The sequence below is a fragment of the Osmia lignaria genome, chromosome 9, assembly GCF_051020975.1.
Source record: "Osmia lignaria lignaria isolate PbOS001 chromosome 9, iyOsmLign1, whole genome shotgun sequence".
Classification (NCBI taxonomy): Eukaryota; Metazoa; Arthropoda; class Insecta; order Hymenoptera; family Megachilidae; genus Osmia; species Osmia lignaria.
The window spans coordinates 264,481-276,324 of record NC_135040.1 but is presented as its reverse complement, the minus strand read 5'-3'; the positions used below and the strand labels follow the sequence as shown (position 1 = coordinate 276,324).

Here is an 11,844-nt window from a genome sequence, read left to right as displayed (position 1 = left end):
TGGAGCAGTCTCACCTTAGAGTTGGATGGGTGAACTGCAGGATCAGGCGCCGAAAGCAAATAACGCGATGCTTCCGGTGCCTGGGATATGGTCATGAAGGACGCGGGTGCAAGGGGCTCCATCGAAGTACCATGTGCTTTAAGTGCGGCAACTTGGAACATAAGGCGGCTGATTGCACGGCAAGCCCTAAGTGCTTCCTTTGTGCTGATGTTAACACCGACCCAGATACGAGAAAGCACTTGGCGGGATCTGGCGAATGCAGGGTGTTCCGGGAAGCCCTAGCAAAGTCTGGAACGTCATAATCGTGCAAGTACTACAGGCAAACATGAATCGGAGCAGGACAGCTCACGACCTCCTCACACAGCTCTGTCTCGAAAAGGATGCTGATATAGTGCTCATCAGCGAACAATATCAGGACAGAGACGGGACCGGCTGGCAATCGGACGAGCTCGGGACAGCCGCGATCTGGATTCCAGACCCACGCCGATTCACGGTGGAGCGTCGGGGGACGGGTCGCGGGTTCGTGTGGGTAGGCAGTGGCGACGTCACGTATGTCAGCTGCTATTTCACCCCAATGAAAGAATAGGCGACTTCCAAGAGAAGCTGGACGGGTTAGAGGACGCGGTCCGGGACATGAGTTGTGAGGTTATCGTTGCTGGTGACTTCAACACGAAGGCCGTGGAATGGGGAATGGAGCCGGACTCCAGGGGTCGAAGGGTCATGGAGATGGCCTCCAGACTGGGCCTGGTAGTGCTGAACTCCGGTCAAACCTCGACCTTCCGGAGACCAGGATATCGGCAGACCATTGTCGACATTTCCTTCTCCACCGAGGCATTGGAGGCGCGTGTGCACGATTGGCGCGTGATCGAGGATTATACCAGTAGTGATCACCAGTATATCACCTACTCGGTCCGACATCGCGCGCCGCGTCGCGTATACGCTGCACAACCGCGTTACCAGTGGAGAGCGGACCGAGCTGACCACGAAGCTCTCTTTCACGCGTTAGAGCTTGGGAAACCCTCCCTGGAGAGTATCCCCCGTGGTACTGACCCAAGGAAGAAGGCTGAGCGGTTAGCCAGTCAGACAATGGCTCATATCCAACGGGCTTGTGAGCTCTCAGTGCCGAGGGTGCGGATAGGTCACCGGTGACCAGTATACTGGTGGACTGCCGAAATAGCGGCGCTCAGGGGCAGGTGCTTGAGGCTCCGACGGGTAGCCCAACGGGCCAGACGAAGGGAGGATGTGGCACCCCAATCGACTGCCGATTACAAGGCGGCCAGACGGGAGTTACGCCACGCAATTAGAGTGAGCCAGCGTCGGTGCTGGCAACAACTAGGGGATGACCTTAACCGGGACCCTTGGGGCCTAGGATATAGGGTTGTCAAGAAAAAGCTCGGGGCCCAAGTAGCTGTGTGTCCAATGGACTCCTGCACAATGAGGCACATTGTGGACACCCTGTTCCCCGATCACCCTAAAAGATCGGAACGTCAGCATCCGACGTGGGAACCAAATGCGCCCCCTTCACTCGCGAAGAGCTCGCCGCCGCCGTAAGTTCGCTCCGGAACAAAAAAGCATCAGGACCTGATGGGCTCTCTCCGGAGCTGATAAAGCTGGTGGCTAGCAGTCATCCCGAGCTCTTGCTGAGCATGTATAACGCCTGCCTGAAGGCCGGAGTTTTCTACTCCCGCTGGAAGTGCGCGCGGTTGGTGCTGATCAGCAAGGGTAAGGGGCCACCAGATTCTCCTTCATCCTTCCGGCCGCTATGCATGCTTAATACGGCAGGGAAGGTGCTGGAAAAGCTATTGAAGACACGGCTTCAAGCAGCAGTGGAGGCGGCTGGTGGCCTTGCCCCGCGCCAGTATGGCTTCCGCAGGGGACGGTCAACCATCGACGCGGTCCAGGAGATGGTAACAGCCGCACGCGCTACCGAACGGGGGAACCATTACTCGCGTCCAATGTGCCTGCTAGTAACATTGGACGTGAGGAATGCATTCAACTCTGTTGGGTGGCAAAAGATCTTGATGGCACTGGAGCGGGAATTCCGTATTCCAGAATATTTGTTACGTATTCTGGACGACTACCTGAGGTCCCGCTTCATAACGTACCACACTTTGGACGGCCCAGCGAGGAAAGAGCTGACCGCAGGGGCGGCACAGGGTTCCATATTGGGCCCGGATTTGTGGAATATTTTCTACAACGGGATCTTGTGTATAGACATGCCCGCAGGTGCATATCTCGTTGGATATGCGGACGATGTTGGAGTCATACTGGTCGAGCGGGGGCTGGAAGCCCTTCAGATGCGCTTCAACCAAGTCATGCGACGGGTCAGCGCTTGGATGGAGGAACATGGACTCGTTGGCAACAGCGAAGACGGAGTTAGTGCTGCTAACAAAGAAGTGCATACCAGCCTCACTACCTATGATGGTTGGGGACGTGACGCTCGAAACCAAGAGGGCCGTAAGGTACCTGGGGGTGACTCTAGATTCCAAGCTCACCTATTGGGATCATATCCGGAAGGCCTGCGACAAGGCGGTGAAGGTGACAATTGCGATTAGCACCTTAATGAAAAACATTGGGGGCCCGCGCCCCTGTAAGCGCCGGCTACTTCTCCGCACTGCTGAGGCCATAATGCTCTACGGAGCCGAGATTTAGGCGGACGCACTGCGGGTGGATAAGTACAGGAAGCGCATGGTGTCCGTGCACCGGAGAGGTGTTCTGCGTGTGGCCTGCGCTTATCGGACCGTCTCTGAGCCTGCGGTCATGGTCGTGGCCGGGGCGATGCCCATCGACCTGCAGGCCAGGAGAGAAAGGTGGCCTACGAGCAACGAGCCGCACTAGGAAGGGACGAGGCCAAGGCAGCGGCAAGACGCGACGCCATGAAGAATCGGTGGATGCTGGAGACCCGCGGCCGGTGGACAGCTCGCCTCAAACCGGATGTGAGTAGTTGGGCTAGCCGCGAACACGGGGAGACCAACTACTTCCTGACGCAGTTCCTGACCGAGCATGGACTGTTCCGCCACTACCTCTATACGAGGAAAAAGGAGGGGGACCCAGGCTGCGCCCACTGCGAAGCAGAAAAAGATGACGCCCTCCACACATTCTCCCAGTGCAAGGAGTGGAGTGTGGAGAGGACTAATTTAGAGAGGGATGTGGGGAGGATAACGCCGGACAACATCACTCGGCGGATGCTCTCCGACGTCCGAGTATGGGGGAGGATAGCAGCCTACGTGGAGGCAGTCCTCCGAGGAAAAAAGCGCAATGTACATTTCAATGTACATTTAATAACAATATCATTAGAACTATACCTACATTAGATATGTAATGTACAATTAATAACAATATCATTATTACCATATCTACATTCGATACAATGTAATATACTGATTACTACCCACAGATCAATGTACATTTAATAACAATAACATTACCACTATATCTACATTAGATATAATGTCATAGTGATACATTCCAACAGATCAATGTACCTGCATTTAGTACCAATGTCATTATTACCATATCTACACTACATATAATGTAATATACTGATTCCATCCCACAGATCAATGCACATTTAATAACAATATCATTAGTACTATATCTACACTTGATATCATGTAATATACTGATTCCTTCACACAGATCAATGTACATTTAATAACAATATCATTAGTACTATGTTTACATTCGATTTAATGTAATATACTGATTCCATCCCACAGATCAATGTACATTTAATAACAATATCATTAGCACTATATCTACATTCGATATAATATACTGATTCATTCCCACACATCAATGTACATTTAATAACAATATCATTAGCACTATATCTACATTCGATATAATGTAATATACTGATTCATTCCCACAGATCAATGTACATTTAATAACGATATCATTATTGCTATATCTACATTCTATATAATGTAATATACTGATTCCTTCCCACAGATCAATGTACATTTAATAACAATATCATTAGCACTATATCTACATTAGATATAATGTCATAGTGATACGTTCCCACAGATCAATGTACCTACATGTAATACCAATGTCATTGTTATCATATCTACATTAGATATAATGTAATATACTGATTGCTACCCACAGATCAATGTATCAATGTACAGGCCTGACGGACATATTTCGAGATATTTCTTCTTCTTGTTGTTCTTCTTCTGCACAGCTAAGCTGGAAGTGGCATTTGCAGTTCGGAATAGTGCAGAGTTATCTCAAAGGAAGGGGCCACGGTGTTTCTGTATGTTTATTATGTTGGTGCGGCTTCGGATCTTTTAAATATCTCGATATATCTCGAAAACTACGCATCTGATCAAAAAATATCATACAACATAAATAGTAGAAAACTTAATTTCCTACAAAAAAGATCTCTTAACATTTTGCCATAGCTCGCATCGTATTGTCCCTCTCATGACGACATGACAGTGTGGTGTTCCTGTAAGAGTCTTAATTTATGCCATTAAGATGTGCTATTTCAGCTATTTTATTATTATATGGTGTTGCAATTATGTTATTATTATTATTACTTTACCTTGGTTCTTTTCGTCCCTTTTCCTTTTCATTTTCTTCTTCTTTTCTTTTCTTTCCTCACAGTTGTAATTAAACCTTCTTAATTGGTTAACTTGTTCCTTTTAACGAGTCCTTTTATGTTGGTTTTGTATTCCTGCTGACACTTTCCTGCTTTGACACATTAGGGTTAGGGTTATATCTCTGTAATAATCTTGTCACCCGTTATCTCTGAATTGGCTCTCTTATGGCTTAATTTACTTACCTACTTTTATACTTACTAGTATTTTGCTATTTCTCTCTTCTTTGATTTATTGTCCTCCTCCGACTCTCCTTCTGCTTCCTGCTGGTGAAACTCTTGTGATTCTTGCAATACTTCACATCTGTTCTACGGTCTTCAATATGTATGTTTTCAATATTGTTTTTGATAAGAATACGATATTTATTATTGATAAGAATACAGTGCTTAATAATATAAACTGCGTCTCGCTATGTTTCGCTACGCACGCTTCCACTGCGACGACACCATACACAAAATAACGTACCATACAACCGCTCTCTTAATGAGGACAGCACTTTTCGAATCTATGAGAACGTAATATATAGAAATGTACCACACTCTCAACAGTTTTGCTTTGCTCTAATATCCATACTAATATTATAAATGCGAAAGTAACTCGGTCTATCTGTCTGTCTGTCTGTCTGTCTGTTTGTTACCTTTTCACGCCTAAACCGCTGAACAGATTTCGATAAAACTTGGCAAGGAGATAGATTGCATCCTTAGGAAGGTCATAGGCTACCTATTGTTTTCCAAAAAATAAAAAGAACAGATTTCCGTGAGCTTCAAATATGTTATAGATCAGGTTTCGGAATTAACTGCTCTTCTCGGCCGATTGTCAGATGTCACGCCTCCTTTCCCGCGCCGCACTTCTTGGCCCCCGCGGCGACCTTAGTGCTTGGATAACCTCAAGCGCGTATCATATGAATCGCGCATGGCGCATTAGGGCGACAACCGTAATAATAGATTTCCAAATCACCCATGACGTACTGTTATCGATGCGTTATTTTTTGTCACGCGCGATTCTAATGATACGCGCTTGAGGTAATGCAGTTATATCAATTAAGATATTGCACATATATTAAAATAAAATAAAAAATTCAACGCGGACGAAGTCGCGGGTATCTTCTAGTATACTATACTATCTCACTGTAGGAATCACTCAATTTACAGTAATGCTTCGAAATAAGCAAGTGGTCTCTGCTTCGAAATAAGCAACTCGCTATCCCCTCTTCTTTGTTTGAAGTCGCCCGCAAAGTGAGAGGTACGAGAAATGAGTAAGAGGTCTATGAAAGCGCGAAACCGATGTTTAGGGTAATAAATTTCACGCTCGACTGAGCATTGACATCGGTTAGTAGAAGAAGGGTGGAATATATATAATGCTTTCTCAGTCGGGAATATTTGCTTCGAAATAAAGCATAGTGCGAGAATGAGAGGGCATGCTATATTCTATCCTTGTTGAAAAAATAACATCGCTGCTCGGCCGATCACTTTATGATTTGCCGCTACCTCGGATCTCTCACTCGTTTCTCGCGTTCTCTATCGTCCCGTTTCGAGAACAAAGTCAAGCCGAATAGCAACCTGCTTCGAAATAAGCAACTGTTCGGTCCCGAGTCACTTGCTTATTTCGAAGCATTACTATACTCAATTTGGTGGCGTTAACTTATGTTCAGCTATTTATGCACTGCCACATTATCGGTAATTAACTTTCCTATGGATATAATATTTATTTATAATCATACGTTATTTCAGTGGGCCGAATAATTTTGTATTTACATCTTGCTGTTTTGCTTTCCTCACTGCATCTTATTTCATTCATTTTATTTTATTTATTTGCTCATTATGCTGGGTTCACCTTTTTCTCGGTTACTATCGTTTTCCCTTTATTCCGATTTATAAATTGAATTGATCGATTGATTCAACCTTCTTGATTGGCTCGGCATTATTCATGTATTTATTGTGGTTCGATCGATTTTCGACCTTGTTCATCTATTTCATTTATTTCTCATTATTTGTTTTACGTTGTTTGCTAGCTGTATCGATATAATTTGTCGGTCGGTTGTTGTCGATATAAGTTGTCTGTAAGCGGTACGGCAGTATAATGTATGATTTTGCGATTTACTTTGGTGACCGCGTTTGTCGCATTATTTTACTACGTCATGCATTATGTCGGGCTCACATTTCATATTTCCTTTCTATTAGTTGCCTTCTTGCCTTGATTCTATTTTGGTTTGATTTATTTCATTTCATTTTATTAATTAATATTATTTGACTGTGTGTTGTTTGATGTTTGATTGGTTCCACGGGATTTTCCTGACTATATGCGTTTGATATTGATTTTGCTTTGGTTAAGGGTCTTATTTTATTTATTTATTCGGCCTCTCATTCCTTGGCGATTGTTTTCCTTTATCTTCGTTGTTTTTGTATAATTTGTTTCTCTGCGACGTGATAATGCAGTAACGCAGTGCGTCCTGCAATCTGCGCAATTTGCGGGGCTTATTCGGGTTGATTTTATTTTCCTAATTATTTTATTGACTTACATTTTGTCAGGCTACTTTATACGTTTTAATTTATAATCATATTTTATTTTATTTATTTTATTACAAACTTATATGATGTTTTATATATGTAATATATTTATAATCATAGTATTGACTTATTTCTTTATATATTAATTAATTAATTCCTGATGTTGGCCCGTCTGGAAGTTTATCTGTGATCGCTTTGATTTTAGCAGAATTATCTTTTCGTTTAAGTATTGTATGCCAGACTTATCCTTGATGGTATGTCTGATGGTAAGTATGGTTTCCTAGCATTGCGCGGCAGCACGATGAACAGTTCTGCAGTCGGTAACTGTGTAACGGGTAATTGGCGCGTGGTAGGTAACTACTGCGCGGCAGATAATTTATCTGTGGATAGCCGTTTCGGAGTGAGCGGCCGAGTATTATTGTTTGGTAAATGGAATATTTGTTGTTGGTAATATCTTTGGTGCTGCGGTTGGTTACCAACTAGGCGTAGCTTGCGCCTTATGGTTATCTTTTGTAGGTACAATATCAATCATAGTGTCCGTTCGTCTAGTGAAAAAGCACTGTCTTTGGAGTCCAAGTTTAACAGCAGCAAATATCGTAAATCTAATTATTTAATAAAAGCGTTAAATTAATTAACATAATCATCTGATAAAAGCTTTAAAATATTCAATAATTTAGAATTTCAATCATTTATTTGAAATTACAAAATACACTAGACGAACGGACACTATGATTGATATTGTACATTATTTTTTGGTTTTGGTCATTTTGATTTGTTGAAACTGTTTTGTTTATGCATTTTCGCTTATGAGCACTTATATATTCTGTATAATTAATTAATTTGATGGTTTGATGGTTAATTTGACGGTTGATAACCATTATGGAGTGAACTAGGGAATTTTATGAACACTAGGTTCTATCTCTATATACTTTATGATTTATGGTCTCGCTCTTGCTCTTTTACTTGGCCTGATTTTCTGTCTCCCGTTCAAAGCATATTTTTAGGTATCTGTTTCTTCTGAGCAATTGGGTGTTCCCGATATTCATCGCTAATTTATTATTCTGCTACGAAATAATTTGGGAATTAAATTTGAACAATGGATTTATATAGTCTATGGTCATTATTTGTTAGGTTATACTCGGTCTCCTATCTTCATTGCTATACTCATCGGTTATGTATGTCTGTTTACTTCTGCTCTGGCATCTGTCAGGTGCTTGGTTGTTGTAAGAGTACAGGACGATTGCTCCCTCTACAGTCGCCTCTCTCTTACATGTATAGTTTAAGGCCCAGAGCGCGCGGGACTAGAGAGAGAGCTAGCCGTATATTATCGCTCTAGCTAAGCAAGCGAAAGCACGTGTAGAGTGGAGATAGAAATAAATGTACAGATAGAATTCAGAAAGTGAACACACTCGTATTATTATTAAGCCTGCCAGATATCCCCCAAAAATAACAGGTTATGGGCACCAGCACGTTTTCAACTGCGCTCATTTAAATAAAAGGCCAAAGAAATATGGGTGAGGAAAAAGGAATAGCGATAAAGGAGAGTGAAAAGATGGAGGAAGAATGTAAGTATACGAAACTTTATGTTTAAAAGAGATCTACAAAGCGAAACGAATTTTCTAAAGTTCTTCCTCGGTAAAAATTAACGGTGTGAATTAATTAAATTGATGCGGAAAGTCAATACGGTGAGGTGTAAAACCACGTGGTAAAATCGGACGAAAGAGAAATGGCGGAACATCGCGGTGTGCGGGGCGAGACGTTTTTGGAAAGGACGTTCTTTTGTTTGAAGTAACGGAAATTTTCTGGTGCGTAGTGAGAGGTCGGCCGGCACAGGCACGTGCGCGCAAGCGAGGGTGAGAAAGAGAAAGGAGAGTGAGTGGGAGAGGGACAGCCACAGTGCGCTAGGAGAGAGAAAACCAAGGTGGGACAAAGACAGAGCGCGGTGGCGTCCTCTTCATCTCTCGCTCTCTATATAAAAGCACGTGCCTGCAACTGCGCACTAGATCGTTCCAAAAACAACGTAAAACCATGAAAAATGTACTTGCAAGTCGAGGCGAGAAAGCAAACTAAATTTTAAAGCAAACTAAGCTTACAGTGTGTAAGCACCCACATACACGGGCTTCTTAAACAAACGTACAATGAAAATTATTTTTCAGCCGATACCAGTTTATCGGGAGTGTGGGAAACACTAACAAAAATGTTCAAACTAGACGAGCTACATAACAAAGATGAGGTTAAAATAGAAATAGACGGTGAGGAGATATCCATAAAAACAGAAAGTGGGAAACCATACAAAACTGGTGAGTGTATGTCGACATTAGATGAGTTCAGGTGAGGTGAAAAGTAAATTGATAAATAAGTTCGAACTAAGTGTGCGCATCAAGCCTAGAAGTGGGCGTGTCGAGTAGGCTAGCATACTCGTACACGAGGCGCCACTCCACATAGATAAATGCACACACGAAAAACTCTCAGAATCGAAAATAGGCCTATATATGTATATATATATATATCAATAATAATATACAATTAATCACAATCATGCATACAATAAAACACACGTACCAAATGTCTCGAAAATCAGGTTCTCCACTCCCCTGGTGGTCAGGTTTAACTATAAGAACAAAATTATATAATATTATACATACACTTCATGCTAGAAGTATTATTATGTATACCTCAGTGTATTAATACCATGTTAATGCTTTTATATATTGTATATGTAAACTGAATACTTACAATCTTCTTCTTTTTCTTCTTTTCATTTGCATCCAGATGTAGTGTTGTTCTATTTTAATAAAGGCAGCCTCAGACACTGTAATAAATATTTTCGTTAACAATTATTTACAAATGCTATAAAAATTATATAAGAGTTATTACCAAGTAAGTTCAGTGCGGGAACTGCTGATGTTGTTAATCTTTTTCTCACAAAGTATTTTTCTTCAAAATAGCTGTTACAGATCATCCAGAAATTCAGTTTTCAAGTGGAAGCACTGACTTTGGGTTACCACGTACTTCCACCCACTGCGCCATCCTCTTCTTATCCTTTTTCTCTTGAGTGAAGGAGAACATCCTTTAAAGATACATTTTAATAATTAAAATTAAATACATATATTACTAAAACACCAATGTAAACAGTTACTGTTTTCAGTAACAATTTTAAAAAATTCTATATTTACTTAATTTCTATCTTCTTCTGCTGTTGCTGCATCTCATCAGTAGAAGTTATTAAAAACCTAAAAACCTAGAAAAAACTTAAAAGAATATCTTTTTAAATAATAATAATAGTCATAATAATAATAATAGTAATTATTATAATAATGGAATTCACGAACCTGGAAATTCAATCACCCACGCTGCCACCATGTGCAACCATGTGCGCCATAATTCTTTTGTCTCTTTAAATTTTGAAACAATTGAAAAAGCGGCGACAAATTTCGCGGGAACATGACGTCACGATATCTTTAGTTGTGTATGTGAAAATCAGTGATACAAGTTAAGCATGTAGAGAAGCGACATCAGCGCCGCCTGGAAGTCCGGGGGTGAGTTAAAATTTGCAGCAAATTCACAAGAGTGGAGCTTGGAGGGCCTGGTCGAGCGGGAATCACCCTAACCTAACCTAACCTAACCTAACCCTAACCCTAACCCTAACCTAAACCTTCTTTTTTTTTAAATAGAAGAGGAAATGCATTTATGCACGCGCAGGCTGATTCCCCTTTCGTCTAGTCGGCTAGAGGCGGCCCGGGCAGTGTGGGACTCATACTCGCCCTGATGGGGCAGCCTGGCGCCCGTTTGGTGGGGGCAAACCCGAAAAGGCAACCCCAGAAAGCGGCAACCTGGCAACCCGACCCTATGGGTGGGATTTAGCCCAAGAGTAGGTCACAGCCCAGAAGGGGCGACCTTGAACGGGTAGTCCGGAAGGGACAGTCCCGTGGCTGGGTATACTACCCACTAAAACCTCTTCCCTACGTGGGCCGCCGGTACCTTTTCATCCTTTGGGATTGTTCCGGATTTCGAGCGCCACAATTTAAAGATTTATCTAATTAGTGCTCGACAACACCATCGGCTCGGCGTTGTCGTCGGTCGAAGGACTTATAAAAACACCGACGCCGCGACAAACGTCCTACTTCGTTTTGCGCTCCTCGAACGAAACGACTCCCGTAAATCGCGACGAATTCGCTACGGGCCTCTTTACAAATTAAAGACGGAAATAAAGTACACCAAGTGAACGGGTTTGTTAACTAAAGTATCGACAGTGTCGAATTCATTTACCTGCACCCTTTTCCTTACAACATTAACCGGCGTTCTTGCCTAGAGCAAAAATTAATACTCTACGCGCAACAGGGATATATAAAGAATACCAGCGTATAGCCACAACGACGCTTTGGCAATTCAACGCGTTTCGCGTTATTCCGTCCTCCCGCAAACCACCATGCGCTAGGCAACCATGGGGGATTGCGGATCCGCGCCGTTGCACCTCCGATCAAGCGGTAGGACATTTTCAACCTGAGCAGTACACGTAGGAATTTTTCTTCAGCAACGATCGGTACGGGGCATTCTCCAGGATCGCGCCTTCCCAAGTGATCGCGCCACCTCTTCGCCTGCCTAGCACTCATTTGCCAGGACAGGGGTTCTTCTTCGGTCACGATCAGGAACCGGGACATCGTATCTCCACGGGTGATCGTGCCATGTCTTCGTCCACCAAGGTAGGTTGATAATGATGATGTGGC

At 43.1% G+C, this 11,844-nt stretch overlaps 1 long non-coding RNA gene across 1 annotated transcript; it reads left to right on the top strand.

Annotated features, from left to right (window-relative positions):
- The first annotated feature begins 8,412 nt into the window (after positions 1-8,412).
- LOC143305677 (uncharacterized) lies at positions 8,413-11,619 on the top strand. The gene is made up of 3 exons (XR_013062759.1): positions 8,413-8,682; positions 9,274-9,417; positions 10,792-11,619. It is a non-coding gene; the product is annotated as an uncharacterized LOC143305677 (long non-coding RNA).
- The last annotated feature ends 225 nt before the right edge of the window (positions 11,620-11,844 follow it).